The 7,948-nt window shown below is 65.5% G+C and overlaps 3 non-coding genes across 3 annotated transcripts; all 3 read right to left on the bottom strand.

Annotated features, from left to right (window-relative positions):
• On the bottom strand, positions 1-119 carry LOC122709786. Its single transcript, XR_006345746.1, has one exon. It is a non-coding gene; the product is annotated as a 5S ribosomal RNA (ribosomal RNA).
• Positions 120-3,633: 3,514 nt separating this feature from the next.
• Positions 3,634-3,752, bottom strand: LOC122709787. Its single transcript, XR_006345747.1, has one exon. It is a non-coding gene; the product is annotated as a 5S ribosomal RNA (ribosomal RNA).
• Positions 3,753-7,258: 3,506 nt separating this feature from the next.
• Positions 7,259-7,377, bottom strand: LOC122709788. Its single transcript, XR_006345748.1, has one exon. It is a non-coding gene; the product is annotated as a 5S ribosomal RNA (ribosomal RNA).
• Between the last annotated feature and the right edge of the window lie 571 nt (positions 7,378-7,948).

Genomic DNA, 7,948 nt, shown 5'->3' on the forward strand with positions numbered 1-7,948 from the left:
AGCCTACAGCACCCGGTATTCCCAGGCGGTCTCCCATCCAAGTACTAACCAGGCCCGACCCTGCTTAGCTTCCGAGATCAGACGAGATCGGGCGCGTTCAGGGTGGTATGGCCGTAGACGGAGGCGGCTGCCTCCAAGCGCCCTAAGAGCCCCGCGCCGCGCCGCGCCTCCCTTTCGCTGTGACCTGCCTGCCGGGCGGGCCAGCCGGCCGCACCTCTCCAGGGGCCGCGCGCTGTACCTGAGCCGGACGACCCGCCACCGGACTCCGGCCGGCCAGGGCCGGCAGCCCGGCGGCCGGCCGACGCCGCCCCGCCCCCGCTCACCATCCCCGTGCGTGCGTGCGTGCGGGGGCGGGACGGGCGCGGAGGTCTCGGCGCTCTCCCACCCCGGGCCTCTGCAGGCCCGCCCCCGCTGGGCGGCGCCCCCACCCCCAGCCCGTTCGCTGCACAGGGCCAGGTGGCCCCGGAGGTCTCTGGCTTCCGGGCCCGCCGCTGCCCGCCGCCCGCGGGCCTCTGAGCCTCCTCTGGGCCTCCTGCGCAGCCCAGCTGGAGCCCTGAGCGCCCATCCTGCCCGGCACCTGCCCGGTGCCCAAACCCACGGGGAGCCAGCAGCGCGGCCGACAGGAGCGCGTCAGCCCCGCCCCTTCGCCCTATCCAGGCCCCACTTGCCCCCACGCCGCCCGCCAAGCACAGGACCGTCCTGAGAGAGCAGACGGCCGACAGGCAGGCACACGGACAGACACACAAGACACTCGCCTCACGCACCCACGCCAAGTGAGACAAGCCGGCTGGCGCAAGCTCGTCAGCCAGAGCCAGGGCCCCAGCAACCTGTGAGAGGCCGGGGCCAGAGGAAGGGACTGGAGGCCGGGTGTCAGGAGACACAGAGGCAGAGAGAGACTGAGGTTCAGAGACAGACTCGAAGACAGGGAGAGGGAGATGCAGCCGGACAGACAGACGGGAGCGCGCGCGCACGCAGACACACACACACACACACACACACACACACACACACACACACACAGACAGGGAGACACAGCGACTGACGGACAGAAGACGGGAGGCAGACACGGGAGAGAGGATGGCATCCGATCCGAGACAGACACAATGGCACAGTCCCTGACCCACCTCAGAGAGAGGCCAGGCGGAAGAAGCAGCTTCCCCAAGGGAGGGGGCATCAGCCTTGGGCCCCGGGCCCCAGCTGCACGCGGTGCCCTGGGGCTGGCAGAGCCCCGTGGGATCCCCAAGACGTCTTGGCAGCCGAGGTCTCAAAGGTCCCCTTCGGCTTGGCTTCCTAATAAGGCAAGACCCAGCCCCCGCCCAAAGGCCAGAGCGTGAGTGTGTGAGAGTGTGTGTGTGTGAGTGTCAGGGGGCAAGGGTGTGGGCGGGCCGACTGGGGTCGGGGGTGGGGGGGGGGGGGGGGGCGGGGAGGGGGGGGGAGGCCGGGGCGGGATACCCAGAATGGAGGGGGAAGGGTGTGGAGCTGGGGGGTTGCATATCATGTGGGGTCCAAGCATACCGGACGGTCATCTTGTTTCTTGCAATCCGAATGCGGAGTGGCCCTCCGGCCTCTTGGAGGCAACCCAGGTCTGCGTTGGGAGTCGGGGCCCCGGTCATCCTCCCGCAGAGGGGCTATGGCCGTGGCGATCCAAAAGTTGGCACGCTGCTACCCGCCATGCCCGCTGACTGGCTGGCCAAAGGCCCTGTTGGCTGGAAGATAGGCTACGGCTTGAGGGCGTTCGGGTCATATCTGGTTTTATTCCGATGGTGTGCCTCATCCTAATGTTACTTGGTTGATGATAGGAGAATCTCTGAGTGACACTATTTCCTTGCTTTTCAATGGATCCCTTTTGTTGCAGAACCTTTCCCTTGAAAGTGAAGGAACCTATGTCTGCACAGGCACTAATGCTCTTGCAAAGGCAAAAGCAATTCCGTCCTCCACTAGCTTGGTAAGCACCAAGTCCTTCTTGTCTTCAAGTGCTTCCTATAATACGTGCAAAGGAGGACCCGGTTTTGTGGATTCTGGAGTCAAGGAGTTAACAAGTGGACGTTACATGGTTTTAAGCATTGCTGTCACTGCCCACTTACAAACCGCCTCTAAATTTAACCCTCTGTCTTACCTGTTCTTCTCTCAGAAGGCTGTGACTGCCTTGCTGCTGCTTGTCTGCCTAAGAACCCACAATGAGATATTAACTTTCTGCCCAGAATCAAGATCCTTCATACTCTGCCTCTGTGTGCATGCTTGTGTGCCACGTTGCTTCAGTCCTGCCTGCCTGACTGTTGTGACCCCATGGGCTGTAGCCCGCCAGGCTCCTCTTACTGTAGGAGCCTCCAGGCAAGCATGCTGAAGTAGGTTGTCATGTGGTCCTCCAGGGGATCTTCCCAACCCAGGTATCAAACCCACATCTCCTTCATTCCCTGCATGGGCAGACAGGTTCTTTACTGCTAGCACCACCTGGGAAGCGCATTCTGGCTCTACATCTCCTTAATTTATAACTAAACTCTGTTCTAGGCAACGCAGTTTCCCGCACTCTGATCCAACACCACACACACGCACACACACACAGAGGGAGACACAGCGACTGACGGACAGAAGACGGGAGGCAGGCACAGGAGCGAGGATGGCATCCGATCCGAGACAGACACAGTGGCACAGTCCCTGACCCACCTCAGAGAGAGGCCAGGCTGAAGAAGCAGCTTCCCCAAGGGAGGGGGCGTCAGCCTTGGGCCCCGGGCCCCAGCTGCACGCGGTGCCCTGGGGCTGGCAGAGCCCCCCCCCCCCCCCAACGTGGCGTCCCCAAGACGTCTTGGCAGCCGAGGTCTCAAAGGTCCCCTTCGGCTTGGCTTCCTAAGGCAAGACCCAGCCCCCGCCCAAAGGCCAGAGGGTGAGTGTGTGAGAGTGTGTGTGCGAGTGTGTCAGGGGGCAAGGGTGTGGGCGGGCCGACTGGGGTCCAGGGGGATACCCAGAATGGAGGGCCGAGGGTGTGGAGGCCGTGGGTTGGGAAGCCTGTGTGGTTCTCTTGCTGTTTCTCTCTCCCTCTTTCTCCATCTCCCTTACCTGTGGTTTCTGGCTCCTGACCTGTCTCGGCGGCGGGGGGGGTGTGTGGGTGTGTGTGGGTGTGTGTGTGTGGGGTGTGTGTGTGTGTGTGTGTGTGTGTGTGTGAGCCCGCGGGAGAGCACGCGCAGTCGCGTGCGAGGATGCACTAGGGTTGCGGGTGGGGCTGGGGCGTGGGGCAGCCGCCCCACCCCCACCCCCCCAGGATTACCTGAGGCTTGCCTAGGGAGCCCCAGACGGAGACTGGAAGGTCATCTGGTTTTTTGGAAGCCGAAAGCGGAGGGGCTCTCGGGCCGCACGGAGGCAGCCCAGGTCTGTGGCGGGCGTCGGACCCCGCCCCCCAGGCCCGGGTCACCCACCCGCGGAGGGGCTGGGGCCGGGGGGATCCAAGAGATGGGACGCCCCGCTGCTGCCTGCGAGGGCCGCCGGCTGGAAGGCAGGCGACCGACGGCTGTGAGCGCGGTGGGGTGCGAGGGGCCAGGGTTGGGGCGGGGGCTTGCGGTGCAGGCCACGCCAGGGGTGGGGCTGGGGGAGGTGTGGGGCGGGAGAGGGGGCGGGGGCTAAAGGAGAGGGGAGGCAAAAAGCCTACAGCACCCGGTATTCCCAGGCGGTCTCCCATCCAAGTACTAACCAGGCCCGACCCTGCTTAGCTTCCGAGATCAGACGAGATCGGGCGCGTTCAGGGTGGTATGGCCGTAGACGGAGGCGGCTGCCTCCAAGCGCCCTAAGAGCCCCGCGCCGCGCCGCGCCTCCCTTTCGCTGTGACCTGCCTGCCGGGCGGGCCAGCCGGCCGCACCTCTCCAGGGGCCGCGCGCTGTACCTGAGCCGGACGACCCGCCACCGGACTCTGGCCGGCCAGGGCCGGCAGCCCGGCGGCGGCCGACGCCGCCCCGCCCCCGCTCACCATCCCCGTGCGTGCGTGCGGGGGCGGGACGGGCGCGGAGGTCTCGGCGCTCTCCCACCCCGGGCCTCTGCAGGCCCGCCCCCGCTGGGCGGCGCCCCCACCCCCAGCCCGTTCGCTGCACAGGGCCAGGTGGCCCCGGAGGTCTCTGGCTTCCGGGCCCGCCGCTGCCCGCCGCCCGCGGGCCTCTGAGCCTCCTCTGGGCCTCCTGCGCAGCCCAGCTGGAGCCCTGAGCGCCCATCCTGCCCGGCACCTGCCCGGTGCCCAAACCCACGGGGAGCCAGCAGCGCGGCCGACAGGAGCGCGTCAGCCCCGCCCCTTCGCCCTATCCAGGCCCCACTTGCCCCCACGCCGCCCGCCAAGCACAGGGACGTCCTGAGAGAGCAGACGGCCGACAGGCAGGCACACGGACAGACACACAAGACACTCGCCTCACGCACCCACGCCAAGTGAGACAAGCCGGCTGGCGCAAGCTCGTCAGCCAGAGCCAGGGCCCCAGCAACCTGTGAGAGGCCGGGGCCAGAGGAAGGGACTGGAGGCCGGGTGTCAGGAGACACAGAGGCAGAGAGAGACTGAGGTTCAGAGACAGACTCGAAGACAGGGAGAGGGAGATGCAGCCGGGACAGACAGACGGGAGCGCGCGCGCACGCAGACACACACACACACACACACACACACACAGAGGGAGACACAGCGACTGACGGACAGAAAACGGGAGGCAGACACGGAGAGAGGATGGCATCCGATCCGAGACAGACACAATGGCACAGTCCCTGACCCACCTGAGAGAGAGGCCAGGCGGAAGAAGCAGCTTCCCCAAGGGAGGGGGCATCAGCCTTGGGCCCCGGGCCCCAGCTGCACGCGGTGCCCTGGGGCTGGCAGAGCCCCGTGGGATCCCCAAGACGTCTTGGCAGCCGAGGTCTCAAAGGTCCCCCTTCGGCTTGGCTTCCTAATAAGGCAAGACCCAGCCCCCGCCCAAAGGCCAGAGCGTGAGTGTGTGAGAGTGTGTGTGTGAGAGTGTCAGGGGGCAAGGGTGTGGGCGGGCCGACTGGGGTCGGGGGTGGGGGCGGTGGGGGGGGGGGGGGGGGGGGGGGAGGGCGGAGGCGGGGGATACCCAGAATGGGGGGGGAAGGGTGTGGAGCTGGGGGGTTGCATATCATGTGGGGTCCAAGGATACCGGACGGTCATCTTGTTTCTTGCAATCCGAATGCGGAGTGGCCCTCCGGCCTCTTGGAGGCAACCCAGGTCTGCGTTGGGAGTCGGGGCCCCGTCATCCTCCCGCAGAGGGGCTATGGCCGTGGCGATCCAAAAGTTGGCACGCTGCTACCCGCCATGCCCGCTGACTGGCTGGCCGGCTGGCCAAAGGCCCTGTTGGCTGGAAGATAGGCTACGGCTTGAGGGCGTTCGGGTCATATCTGGTTTTATTCCGATGGTGTGCCTCATCCTAATGTTACTTGGTTGATGATAGGAGAATCTCTGAGTGACACTATTTCCTTGCTTTTCAATGGATCCCTTTTGTTGCAGAACCTTTCCCTTGAAAGTGAAGGAACCTATGTCTGCACAGGCACTAATGCTCTTGCAAAGGCAAAAGCATTCCGTCCTCCACTAGCTTGGTAAGCACCAAGTCCCTTCTTGTCTTCAAGTGCTTCCTATAATACGTGCAAAGGAGGACCCGGTTTTGTGGATTCTGGAGTCAAGGAGTTAACAAGTGGACGTTACATGGTTTTAAGCATTGCTGTCACTGCCCACTTACAACCGCCTCTAAATTTAACCCTCTGTCTTACCTGTTCTTCTCTCAGAAGGCTGTGACTGCCTTGCTGCTGCTTGTCTGCCTAAGAACCCACAATGAGATATTAACTTTCTGCCAGAATCAAGATCCTTCATACTCTGCCTCTGTGTGCATGCTTGTGTGCCACGTTGCTTCAGTCCTGCCTGCCTGACTGTTGTGACCCCATGGGCTGTAGCCCGCCAGGCTCCTCTTACTGTAGGAGCCTCCAGGCAAGCATGCTGAAGTAGGTTGTCATGTGGTCCTCCAGGGGATCTTCCCAACCCAGGTATCAAACCCACATCTCCTTCATTCCCTGCATGGGCAGACAGGTTCTTTACTGCTAGCACCACCTGGGAAGCGCATTCTGGCTCTACATCTCCTTAATTTATAACTAAACTCTGTTCTAGGCAACGCAGTTTCCCGCACTCTGATCCAACACCACACACACGCACACACACACAGAGGGAGACACAGCGACTGACGGACAGAAGACGGGAGGCAGGCACAGGAGCGAGGATGGCATCCGATCCGAGACAGACACAGTGGCACAGTCCCTGACCCACCTCAGAGAGAGGCCAGGCTGAAGAAGCAGCTTCCCCAAGGGGGGGGGCGTCAGCCTTGGGCCCCGGGCCCCAGCCTGCACGCGGTGCCCTGGGGCTGGCAGAGCCCCCCCCCCCCCAACGTGGCGTCCCCAAGACGTCTTGGCAGCCGAGGTCTCAAAGGTCCCCTTCGGCTTGGCTTCCTAAGGCAAGACCCAGCCCCCGCCCAAAGGCCAGAGGGTGAGTGTGTGAGAGTGTGTGTGCGAGTGTGTCAGGGGGCAAGGGTGTGGGCGGGCCGACTGGGGTCCAGGGGGATACCCAGAATGGAGGGCCGAGGGTGTGGAGGCCGTGGGTTGGGAAGCCTGTGTGGTTCTCTTGCTGTTTCTCTCTCCCTCTTTCTCCATCTCCCTTACCTGTGGTTTCTGGCTCCTGACCTGTCTCGGCGGCAGGGTGGGTGTGTGGGGTGTGTGTGTGGGTGTGTGTGTGTGTGTGTGTGTGTGTGTGTGTGTGTGTGTGTGTGTGTGTGAGCCCGCGGGAGAGCACGCGCAGTCGCGTGCGAGGATGGCACTAGGGTTGCGGGTGGGGCTGGGGCGTGGGGCAGCCGCCCCCCCCCCCCCCCCCAGGATTACCTGAGGCTTGCCTAGGGAGCCCCAGACGGAGACTGGAAGGTCATCTGGTTTTTTGGAAGCCGAAAGCGGAGGGGCTCTCGGGCCGCACGGAGGCAGCCCAGGTCTGTGGCGGGCGTCGGGCCCCGCCCCCCAGGCCCGGGTCACCCACCCGCGGAGGGGCTGGGGCCGGGGGGATCCAAGAGATGGGACGCCCGCTGCTGCCTGCGAGGGCCGCCGGCTGGAAGGCAGGCGACCGACGGCTGTGAGCGCGGTGGGGTGCGAGGGGCCAGGGTTGGGGCGGGGGCTTGCGGTGCAGGCCACGCCAGGGGTGGGGCTGGGGGAGGTGTGGGGCGGGAGAGGGGGCGGGGGCTAAAGGAGAGGGGAGGCAAAAAGCCTACAGCACCCGGTATTCCCAGGCGGTCTCCCATCCAAGTACTAACCAGGCCCGACCCTGCTTAGCTTCCGAGATCAGACGAGATCGGGCGCGTTCAGGGTGGTATGGCCGTAGACGGAGGCGGCTGCCTCCAAGCGCCCTAAGAGCCCCGCGCCGCGCCGCGCCTCCCTTTCGCTGTGACCTGCCTGCCGGGCGGGCCAGCCGGCCGCACCTCTCCAGGGGCCGCGCGCTGTACCTGAGCCGGACGACCCGCCACCGGACTCCGGCCGGCCAGGGCCGGCAGCCCGGCGGCCGGCCGACGCCGCCCCGCCCCCGCTCACCATCCCCGTGCGTGCGTGCGTGCGGGGGCGGGACGGGCGCGGAGGTCTCGGCGCTCTCCCACCCCGGGCCTCTGCAGGCCCGCCCCCGCTGGGCGGCGCCCCCACCCCCAGCCCGTTCGCTGCACAGGGCCAGGTGGCCCCGGAGGTCTCTGGCTTCCGGGCCCGCCGCTGCCCGCCGCCCGCGGGCCTCTGAGCCTCCTCTGGGCCTCCTGCGCAGCCCAGCTGGAGCCCTGAGCGCCCATCCTGCCCGGCACCTGCCCGGTGCCCAAACCCACGGGGAGCCAGCAGCGCGGCCGACAGGAGCGCGTCAGCCCCGCCCCTTCGCCCTATCCAGGCCCCACTTGCCCCCACGCCGCCCGCCAAGCAC

Source organism: Cervus elaphus, chromosome 15 (genome assembly GCF_910594005.1).
Source record: "Cervus elaphus chromosome 15, mCerEla1.1, whole genome shotgun sequence".
Taxonomy (NCBI): domain Eukaryota; kingdom Metazoa; phylum Chordata; class Mammalia; order Artiodactyla; family Cervidae; genus Cervus; species Cervus elaphus.